This window comes from Theropithecus gelada, chromosome 1 (assembly GCF_003255815.1).
Source record: "Theropithecus gelada isolate Dixy chromosome 1, Tgel_1.0, whole genome shotgun sequence".
In the NCBI taxonomy this organism is placed as follows: domain Eukaryota; kingdom Metazoa; phylum Chordata; class Mammalia; order Primates; family Cercopithecidae; genus Theropithecus; species Theropithecus gelada.
Window position 1 is genome coordinate 72,243,889 of NC_037668.1, and position 12,166 is coordinate 72,256,054.

The window sequence follows — 12,166 nt, forward strand, 5'->3', positions numbered from 1 at the left end:
AAAGGCAACTACCGAGAACCCATTTGGAAGGACTCAGTGGGAGCTGTGTGTACAGGCTTATCCTTCAGAGGATGCAGAGGGTTTGCAAGTAACTGCTCCCGAGTGTTAGTAACATCACTGTTAAAACACGAGTCCCTTAACTGTGGAACCCACAGTGGTGAAGATACAAAAGGGAGAGACAGGTCACCCAACACAGTTTGCTGACTGCAGTCCTGCTAATCCTCAGGTCACCAACTGCTATTTCCCCCAGTGCTGCTGCTGTCTTACTGGTCCTTGTTTCTCTTTCTGTACCAAGACTTATCCTAACCATAACCTCTTCCCTGAGGTGGGCCGGCATAGAGGTAAACTTCAAACCAGGGAGCCAGGCTAATCCTAGGCTTACATCGTGATTCCTCCTCTTCTGAGCAAAGTGATTCTGGGCAAATCATTGCTGCTCCCTGAGCTTCTGTTTCCCCTTTTGTTCCTTAAGGTCTTGAGTGAATGAGACTGTACATGTTCACCTTAGTGTAGGACCTGGAACACAGTGGAAGGAGATAAGGGGTGGAGGAGAGAACTGGGAGTCTCGTTCCACTCTGTGCAGAGGAAGGAAGCCTCTGTGCCTAGAATGCAGGGGGCGTTCTAGACTCTCCTCGTTGCAAACTGTGGGTGGTGGGACTGTGAGCGCAGTGGGGTGGTGGAGGGAATGCCAGAGCAGCTGAGGGCAGCACAAAGTCAGAGTGAGTTAGCACTGGTCCCAGGGGTTGTATGAGCAAGGCAGGCTTTTACAGAGATATCCAGGGAATAAGAAATACCAGCAAGGAAGTTGCCCCATTAATAAATAAGAAGGTGGGAAATTAATGATGGTCTGAAAATGGCTGAGCTACTGAACTCGTTCTTTAAATCTGTCTTTAACAAGAAAAATAAAGAAAAGAGATTTGGCCAATTAGGAGGTAATGAAGACATTGTAGAAATAGCACCTGACAAAAGTGCATATGCAGGGAGGGGCTGAATGAGCTTCCAGTGGCCTGGGCGCCCCTGCCCCTCACTGGACAGAAGAAGGGTGCCAGTGGAGGGGCCTCCTGCTTACAAGCAGGGAGGGTGGAGGATCATCCAGGGCCCGGGAAGGGACAGGGAAGAAACAAAGGTGGGGAAGCTCCAATCTGGGCTTAATTAATGTTTTTCAAGAGCCTGTTGTGAGCCCAGGCAGGATGCTCCACCTTCTCCAACATTGTCTCCTGTGAAGGCCGAGAATGAAGGTGAGGAATTGGGGGATAAAAGGAGAGCAAGAGTGGGGGCAGATGTAGAAATAAAGGGGACCCAGGAAAGGAGGGATCTCTGGGGGAAGGGAAAGAGCAGAAGGGCCCTGCTCAGAACTACAAAAAGGTTAGGCCCCTGACATCTAGGATGGTTCCTTCTAGGGAGTTTATACCTAGAAAAAAATTAAGAGAAGGGAATAGGAGACGAGGCATGGAAAGGAAAGAGAAAGAAGTCAAGAGAAGAGACCTGGAGCCTAGAAGAGCAGAGGGTAAGGTAACACATGGAAGAAGGAAAATTGGAGTCAGGCTCTAGGCAGAATTTAGGAAAGGAGCCGGGTTGGAGGGGTGGAGGGAAAAGAGCCATTCTGCTAAGTCCCTGACAAACCACACTGCTTGCCACACTGACCTAACTTCAGTACTCCACAGAGGGAAGTCCAGGTGGCCCTCCCGGTCAGCAGAATAGCAGATTCGGTGAGGTCTTGAGTAAGGGAGTGAGAATACAGGTTCAATCTAACCCCGGCCCCACCCCTTAAACACAATTGAACCTGGTCCCATGGCTAGAAAGGGGATCCAGTGCTCCCTTAGCCCTCCCCATCCTTTCCCAGCCAGGGCCTATGACCTCCTGCCGCCCCTGGGTGCAGCTCCAGCGTCTGTCTCCAAATGTGGTTCCAGGATTCAATCCAAAGTGGCTGGGCTGTAACCCTGACATGGTCTGTGGTGGAGGGGAATGAGGGGTGCCATGAAACTGCAAGAGAAAGAGAGGGCAGCTAGTGATGAATAGGGGCAGCCAGAGACTTGTTAGAGAGGGGTGTGGAGAAGAGGGCCACTACAGGGATGAGCCCTGGGCCTGATTTATCATCTTCACAGCTGATCTGAGCAAGAGGGGTTAAGTAGCGAGTTAATGAAATCTGCAGATGCTGCTAAATCGGGGAGAGCTGGGAGCACCAAGGCTGGAGGGGATACCAGGCAGGACACAGGCGGCAAGTTGGCCACCAAAGAAAGAGATTCATCTGGGGGGAGAGACAGTCAACATATTCCAGCTGAGGGGGAGATCCTGTCTTAGTCTCTGAAATCCAGTTTTGGCAAGCCACGGAGAGAGAAGTTAGAGATCAGGGATGCAGGAAGAACCAAGGTCCCATCCCAGAGATGGCCGCAGCCAAACTTCACAGCCCCCGCTCCAATCCCAATGGGCTTCATCAAACACAGGGCAGCCCCCGAGCCCTAGAGACAAGGAAGTGAATCAGACCAGTCTCTGCCATCTCTTCTCCCAGACTGAGTGGTGAAACAAGTAACTACAGTTCTCTGTGATAAGTGCTGTTCAGCAACACAAAGGAGGGCGCAATTAATCCTGACAGGGGAGGGCAGGGAGGTCAGGATGACATTAAAGCAAGGCTTGGTAAGTATGGATTTCGCCAGGCAGACAAGGGGAAAGGGGGATTCTGGGCAGAAGGAACGGCATGAGCCAAGGCCAGGAAAAGAACAAGGGAAGCTGAGGGAAAGGAGCTGACATGGTGGAGATGCCTGTTCAGGCAAGGAAGCAGGCAAGGGAAACCAGCCCAAAGCTGCAGGCAGGCCAGAGCAGCAGGTCCTGCAATGGTCTGGCTGTGCAGGACAAGTGAGGCTGGGGGAGCCAAGGGGCAGCAGAATCCTTCCCGAAAGAGCTGCTGCTGCATGCCAACTGCATTCTCCACCTCCAGCGCTAGCGCAGGGCCTCCATTAGAGGGTTGCCCCAAGGATGAAAGAAAATTGTTTACCCTGTATAGGGTTTGACACAAGGCCTGGCATACAGTAAGTGCCGACTAAATGTAAGTAGTTTTTTTGTTTTGTTTTGTTTTGACAAAGTCTGGCTCTATTGTCCAGGCTGGAGTGCAGTGGTGTGATCTTGGCTCACTGCAACCTTTGTCTCCCAGGTTCAAGCAATTCTCCTGCCTCAACCTCCTGAGTAGCTGGGACTACAGGAGCACGCCACCACGCCCGGTTAATTTTTTAAATTTTTTTAAATTTTTTAGTAGAGATGGGGTTTCACCATGTTGGCCAGGCTGGTCTTGAACTCCTGACCTCAGGTGATCCGCCTGCCTCAGCCTCCCAAAGTGCTGGGATTACAGGCATGAGCCACCACGCCCAGCCTAAATGTAAGTGATTATTATTGTGGTGGTCAATATTCCCAGGCTGAATTTAAAAACCTGGGCCAGAGGTCTGACTGCAGCTCCAAATGCACCCAGGGAGTGGCAGAAGATTGAGTGGACAGGTGGCTGTTTAATAAGTAGAAGCTCAGGTGCATGAGGCAGAAAGTCATCAATAGCTCTAATGATGAGGTAGAACAGGGTACTGCTGAGACATCAGGGACCGGAGACCTCTGAGAAGGGGAAGACTGACACACAGGCTTATGTCAAAAAGAACTCTGAGGACCAGACTGTCAACACCTCTGCCCAGGACCTGCAGGGGCTGCTCTTGGAAGCAGGGAAGGAGAGCAGTTTGCGTCTTAGGGCCAGATGGCTAAGCCTTCTTATCCTTCCTCCAGCCCTTAGAGCTATCCTGAGCAAGTGAATACCTCCTTTTCTACAGAGGCCTTCCTTTCTCTACTCAAAATGTGAGTAGCAACCCTCCCCTTGTAGGAAAGCCCTCCCTAAGGGAAGTCGCAAGGGTATAGTAGCAAAACATCTGTCTCAGTCCTTTTTATTCTGTATCAGAGAGGTATTCAGTGAACGTTTGCTGGATGTAGTACTGAAGGAACTAGTAAGAATCTGGAAGCTCTTCAGCATAGCACAGCACAGCCACAGCTAGAAAAGTTTTCTCTACTCCCCATTGCATACACACATACATACACACACACCTCTTTCCTCGTTTTATCTCATGGCAGCTGGTGTTAAGCGAATGGATAGTAGTATATCTATTTAAAGAAACTTTGGAGTCAGACAGTCCTGGGATTCAGACTTTGTTCTACTACTCACCAAATTATACTCCTAAGGAAGTTACTTAACCTGCCTAAGTCAGTTTCCTTCTCTGTAAAATGGGTATAATGATACCTACTTCATAGGTTGTGTAGATTACATCAATAATACATGTAAAGAGCCTAGAAGAATACCTACCACACAGAAAGTAACTGTTCTACATAAAGCAGGATCAGTAAAATGAAAACAGGAGATATTTGAATTCTCCACTTGTCTCCACTGTCTTTTCAAACCTTCTCTGTGGGCCTGTGTTCTCTCTGCCCCTGCATGATTTTTTAATGCGCGTCCTTTAACTCTATTCTTTAATAAAAACTGGGTTCTGGGCTGGGCACAGTGGCTCACACCTGTGATCCCAAAACTTTGGGAGGCTGAGGCAGGAGGATTACTTAAGGTCAGGAGTTCAAGACCAGCCTGAGCAACATAGCCAGACCCTGTCTCTACAAAAATAACAATAACAAACTGGGTTCTGAGACCTACCAAGTCATAAGATTAGGCAGGCCAAGTAACAATTCATTCTAAGATGGAAGAGACACATGGTGAGATTGAGCATGAACAGGACTAGAAGACACAAGCAAGCTGCAGAGCAGGTATCCCAGCCCCCATGTCGTCTACCACATGGCATCAGTGCCTCTCCTCTGCTCACACACAGGTTGTGTGAAGAAGTGCCTTATGATCAGGGAAGAGGAGGGTAAAGCCCTACTTTGATGGATGGGTTTACCCAGTATGTGGGTACAAGCTGAAAATGGACAGTGGCTGCACTGAAAGAGGTGAGGGAAAATCCTCCCAGTGAATAAAGCACTGGTTATCTACTTTGTGTGGAAAGAGAAGTAATTCAAGGTTAGAATGTATGGACTCATGGGGAGTGGACAATGATTGGGATGACTGGCCAGGGCCTGGACGCAAGATTGGAGGACCACAGACAAGACAATCTGGGGTAGTAGCAGGTGAATGGACATATGAGGATGAGTACAAAGTGTGAAGATCTTTATACCACCTGTTAATACCCACCAGAGAGCATCCACTGTGGAAGAGGCACTAAACCATCAAGTAAACAAAATGACTCAGCCAGTTGATATCAGCCAGCCTCTGTCATTGGCTGCCCTGATGTTGGCGAAATGAATGCATAGATGAAGTAGCCATGATGGCAGGGATGGAAGGAAGTTATGCATGGGCCCACTAACACAGGTTCCCAGTTACCAAAGTTGATCTAGCTACTGCCACTGCAGAATGTCCAACCTACCAATGCTAAGGCCCCAAGATGGCAATGTCCATTGAGGAGGTCAATTGGCCACTTGTTGGCAAGTTGATTATTTTGGACCCTTTACATCCTGGAAGGAGCAGAAATTCATTTTGACAGGAATAGACCATATTCTGAGTTTGCCTTTTCTGCCTTGCAGGGCTTTAGCCAACACCACTTACTGAAGGCTTATACAGAGTGTTTAATCCACCAGCATAGGATCTCATATAGTATCCACCACATCAGAAAAAAGGACCTACTTTACAGCAAAGAAGGTGCAAAAGTGAGCCCATAATGGGATCCATTGATTGTATGTATCACATACTACAGAACCCAGAAACTGCCAGCCCAACAGAGAAATGAAATGTTCTGTTGACACAGCTGAAACACCAGCTAAGATGTGATATTTTATGAAAATGGGGCACCATTTCTTGGATACTGTCTCTCAAATGGAGGCAATTGTGCCTTCCATTTTTCCAATTCCAATTGTATAGACTTGGCAATGTCTGGCGATGTCTGGAGACAATTTTTTTTCTCTCTGAGCTTTGTCACTGAGAAAACGGAGACACAGCCAGGTGTGGTGGCTCATGTCTGTAATCCCAGCACTTTGGGAGGCCAAGACAGGCAGATCACAAGGTCAGGAGTTCGAGACCAGCCTGGCCAATATGGTGAAATCCTGTCTCTACTAAAAATATAAAAACAGTGGCCAGGTGTGGTGATGCACGCCTGTAATCCCAGCTACTCAGGAGGCTGAGGCAGGAGAATGGCGTGAACCTGGGAGGTGGAGGTTGCAGTGAGCCAAGATTGTGCCACTGCAATCCAGCCTAGGTGACAGTGAGACTCCATCTCAAAAAAAAAAAAAAAAAAAGGGCCAGATGTGGTGGCTCATCCCTATAATCCCAGCACTTTGGAAGGCTGAGGCAGGTGGATCACCTGAGGTCAGGAGTTCAAGACCAGCCTGGCTGACATGGTGAAACTCCATCTCTACTGAAAATACAAAAAATTAGCCAGATGTGGTAGTGCACACCTGTAATCCCAGCTACTCAGGAGGCTGAGGAAGGAGAATCTCCTGAACCCAGGAGGCAGAGGTTGTAGTGAACTGAGATTGCACCATTGCACTCCATCCTGGGTGACAAAAGCGAAACTCCATCTCAAAAAAACAAAGAAAGAAAATGGAGACACCTGTTTTATTGTCACAACTGGGGGGTGGGGACAGAGAGGAAAGGTAATACTACTAGCATCTAGTAGGTAGAGCCCATGGATATGCATCCTACACGTAAAACAGCACCTCCCAACAAGGAATTATCCAGTCCAAAATGTCAATAGTGCAAAAGTTGAGAAACTCTGTTCTAGGACACAGTATATACTTTAAATCAAAGACCTTTATATGGCGATGTGTCTGCAATTGGGTCTGGAAATCAAGGGATAGAAGCAGGAATATCCCCATTTACCATTACTCCTAACAATCCACTTGTGGAAATTATGGTCTTTGCAAATTTAGAGGAGCTGGTTGTCCAAGGGGAAACACTTCTGTTGGGAGACACAGTCAAATTCACATTGATCTATATAATATGGTTGCTGCCTGGATTCTTCAATCACGTTCTTCATGCTAGGGGACCAAGAGGCAAGAAGAAAAGTCACCCTATCTTGGCGGAGGTAATTGATTCTAATCATTGGAAGGCAGTAGGGTTGTCATTACACAATGGAGGGAACCAAGAGTGATCCACTTGGTACTTGAGCATTTATTGACACTGCCTTCCTATTTTGATGATATATGGACAAGTGCAACAACCGCAGTTTGAGAAGGGCATGGTGACCAGCCTGAGATCCCTCAGTGATGAGAGTCTGGGTCATGCCACAACTTAAGCTACCAAGATCAACAAATGCATTACCTGAGGGTAAGGGGAGCCTAGAATTGTTAGTAGAAAGGGAATAGAATAAGTTGCAGCCCTAAGACTAGCTGTAACAGTGGGATCTATAGTCTATTCTGAAAACCTTTCTCTTCTAAATTTTTCTTAGGAAGAGAGGCCTACCAAAATCCTTGAGGAGATGTTCTAGGAACTTATGTAAAGAAGTGAATCTGGCCAGCCGTGGTGGCTCACGCCTGTAATCCCAGCACTTTGGGAGGCCGAGGCAGGTGGATCACTTGAGGTCAGGAGTTCGAGCTCAGCCTGGCCAACATGGTGAAACCCCATCTCTACTAAAAATACAAAATTAGCTAGGTGTGGTGGCACACTCCTGTAATCCCAGCTACTCAGGAGGCTGAGGCAGGAGAATTACTTGAATCCGGGGAGGTGGAGGTTGCAGTGAGCCGAGATCATGCCACTGCACTCCAGCCTGGGCGACTCCATCTCAGAAAAAAAAAAAAAGAAGTAAATCCAAGTGGCACCGGGGTAAATTGCAGTAGTCGCTGTGGTCTATTGACTAGATCCACCTTCAGGAAAAAAGGAATTATTTCACCAGCCGCTGGGAGCGCTGCTTACAGCTAGGCCTCAGCTGTGTTAGCCTTGTGGAGGGACTGCTGTAGTTGCAGAAAAACTTCTTTGGCTAACATCCTTTCTCCTTCTAGGGGCCAAGAACACTAGGATAGAAAGATCCCAGCTCCCTCACCCCAATTCAAATAATTTTGAAAGACCACCCCAGCTCCAGAGCTTCCTGTAGGATTGGTTGAGGCCTTTGTTGGGACTGCATCACAGCTCAACTTCTCCCTCTGCACCAGTACTGCCTCCCTCACTTCCGTTGGTGTTGATCCCAAGAACACTCTTTAAAAACCACTTGCACGCTAAACTTTGTCTCAGAATCTGCTTCCTGGGTAACACAACCTATGACAGTCAATAAACAAAATAAAATCATTGCTATGGTCTGAATGTCTGTGGCCCACCCCCCAAAATGTATACGTGGAAATCTAGTCTCCAGTGTGAGAATACTTGGAGGTGGGGCCTTTGGGGAGTGATTAGATCATGAAGGCTCAAGGAATGTGATTAGTGCCCTATAAAAGAAACCCCATCCACACCATAAGACAGGGTGGGAAAAAAAAGATAAAAATAAAAAACAAAAAGCCGGAGAGATCCCTTGCCTCTTCTACCATCTGAGGACACGGTGAAAGATAGCTGTCCCTCTATAAACCAGGAAATGGGTCCTCACCAGAACCTGAACCCTCCAGCACCTTGATCTTGGCCTTCTCAGTCTCCACGATTATGAGAAATACATTTCTATTGTTTATAAGCTGTCTGGTCTATGGTATTTTGTTATAGCAGCCCAAATAGACTAAGACAGTTTCTGTCCATGTTTAGCTTACTTTCTAAACATGGAGAGCCAGACAAAAACCACAAGTATAATAAATAAGTAAATCATTAGATATGTTAGAAGATAAGTTCTAAGAAAAAGAGAAAAAAGTAGAGTAGGGTAAGGAGATCAAGAGTGTCTGGGCATAGGAGTAGGCAGTGGTAGACAGGATGCAGTATTAAATCAGAGGTCAAGCTATACCTCACTGAGAAAATAATATTTGAGCAAAATTTAAAAGAGGTGAGAGAATTGAACAAGTGGGTATCTGGAGACATTACAGGTAAAGAGAGTAGCGAGAGCACAGACCCTAAGGCAGGAGTCAGTGTGTTTCAGGGGCACCCAGCAGGCCAATGAGGCTGGAGTAGAGTGAGCAAGAAGGGGAATACAGTGATAGGAATAGAAATTAGAGAGGGAATGTGGGAATTGGGAGTGTCAGATTGTGTAGGCAATTTTATTTTTTTTGAGACAGAGTTCCACTCTTGTTGCCCAGGCTGGAGTGCAATGGCACAATCCCTGCTCACGGCAACCTCTGCCTCTCGGGTTCAAGCGATTCTCCTGCCTCAGCCTCTTGAGTAGCTGGAACTACAGGCATGTGCCACCACGCCTGGCTAATTTTGTATTTTTAGTAGAGATGGGGTTTCTCCATGTTGGTCAGGCTGGTCTCGAACTCCCAACCTCAGGTGATCTGCCCGCCTTGGCCTCCCAAAGCGCTGGGATTACAGGCCTCAGCCACCGCACCCAGCCTTTGTAGGCTATTTTAAAGACTATGAGCCATTTTAAAGATGATGGATTTTGCTTTGAATAAAATGACAACTGTATACTATTCATCCTCCTCCAGGAAGCCCTCCCTGACTGTCTCTGGTTAGATTGTGCCTCCTCTGTACTCTCAGAGCCTCTTGGGCTTCCCCTGTAGTAGCACTTATCTATGGTAAATAATTGCTTCATTATCATCTGTGTTGCCTGCTCAATTGTGAGCTCCATGAGGACACACTGAAATTATGTTGATTATAGGGGATCTTTGTGAGGATATAGACAGAAATAAGAAAGTCAAGTCAAGATAGATAGCCACACAGTTAGACTTCACAGAGATGGGAAAAAAAAAAAAAACTTAGAGTACTAGAACTGGTTCAGGATACAGCATAGTTCTAGAAATTAAGTGGTTTCATTGCTGCCTCCGAATTGGGCATCTCTACTCTTATGTTTCACTGTTATGGTCACGTAGTAGTCTGTCCTTGCTTCTATGCCAACACTTCCAGTCAATATGAGTTTATCTTTCCAAGGAAAAAGATCTTATTGGTTTGACCACACCCTAGTCACTAACTCTATAGGTCAGAGATTTCTTGTTGAGCCACACCGGGGATTCTTGGTCAGCCAATAGATTGGCTGTCATTGGGTCTGATCTTCATCTTTTTTTGTTTTTGTTTTTGTTTTTGTTTGAGACAAAGTTTTGCTCTTGTCACCCAGGCTGGAGTGCAATGGCGCGATCTTGGCTCACTAAAGTCTTCGCCTCCCAGGTTCAAATGATTCTCCTGCTTCAGCCTCCCAAGCATCTGGGACTACAGGTGTGCACCAGCACGCCCAGCTAATTTTTTGTATTTTTAGTAGAGACACACCAATTCTGGTTTCAACATGTTGGCCAGGCTGGTCTTGACCTCCTGACCTGAGGTGATGCGCCCACCTTGGCCTCCCAAAGTGCTGGGATTACAGATGCAACCTACCGCACCCAGCCAGGTCTTCATCCTTCATCCAGTTTGCTGTGGCCAGGGCGGTAAAGTTGCTTAACACCACATATGGTCACCTATACATGTGGAAGCACCCAGGGCCCCTCCTCTTGGCCAAGAGCTGTAGATGTAACAGCTACTCATCGGATAATAGATTCCTCTCCAGTACAGCTTAGCACAGTGATTGGCAAATAGGAAATATCAGTAAATCCATCAATCTTGTATAGAGTCCTCATCTCTCAAGGGCCCAGCACAGTCCCTGGCACACAGTAGACTAAAATAATTATTTTGGAATAGTAGGCCAGTGTGTCCAGACAGCATAGCACAGAAAGAAGCAACATAGAGTAGTGGCTATGCATGTGGATTCTTGTCATAGACTGCTTAAGTTCAAATTCCAGCTCTGCCACCTAGCAACCATATGACCTTAAGCTACTTAACTTACCTAACACTTAGTTCTTATGCCTGTAAATGAGGCCACGAATGGCCCCAACATCATAGGAGTGTTGGGTGCATTACATGAGACAATACACAAAGTACTTTTCTGCATTCCTGGCACATGGTGGCATCTCAATGGATAGTAGTGCCAGTGCTATTATTTTTGTGAGACTCGTGCTGATGAACATGGACCTCTAGGCCAAATACTAGTCTGGATGACACTAGTCATCATACTATGCAGAGAGCTTCCTAAGGACACAACAATTCTGAGATGTGCAGGGCCATTGTCACTAGCAGACCCACTGTCTTCCCTGTGCCCTCATCCACCAGGTTATAAGTAACCTGGAGTTTATGGGTCATCCAGACAACCGTTGCTGAGTTTAACCAAGAAAGATATTAGGACCCAAACCTTTCTGGGTCCATAATAAATATCTTAGTTACTGGTCAACCCGCTGCTATACCCTTAATCTGAAGTGAGGTGGTATCCAGGCAGAGTATGGAGAGAGAGGGAGGCAGGGGCAATGACCATAGTCAAGGATTCTGTAAGTCATAACTCAGTTTCTATGCAAGTCAACCTTAATATATCCAGCATGGAGAAACCGACTGGTCACCACTTCTAGGCACAAAAGGATCAATGAGAAGGTTGAGACAGAGACAGATGTTTGTGCATTTACATGAATATAGACACGTGTGAGGCTAGGGGCTCACTCAGTGCCGGGGCAAGCCCTAGCCCTACACCTTCTTGAGCCCCTCTTCAGGCTGGCATACAAACTGGGACTGAGACCAGATGGAAGGTGAGGCTCTTCTTTGGGACCTACTTAGTCAGGAAGGGCTCACAATGGAGGAGATGACAGGAAGGTTTGGGGAAAGGAATAGGAGTACCTGCCTTGGTTTGGGGTGTATTGAGGGGTTGGAGGGGTGATAGGCACTGGGAAGGAATAGAGAGAACCAAGGGAAGATGGAGTCCCTGCTGCAAACTGAGCCCTCAGTAGACTGGGCAAGGAACAAGGAGACATCCCTTTTCCACCAGAGCACTGTAGTGGCCTGCGCTGTGGGCAGGAGCCTGAACAGCTTCCCTTCAGGGCTTTCTGGGGCAATATGGCCAGGCCTCCTAGTTCCCTCCAGGTGCTCCAACTGTGACAAAGCCTTCTATTCAGCCTGCCCACACAAGGAGCACCACACAGCTGTGCCAACTCCACCTTTACTGTGCACAGCACCTGTGACTTTGAGGCACATTTGTCAAGGGAGAAGTTTTTATCCAGGCAACCAATTGTCTCTTCCCCGACTAACTCAGTTTTGAAT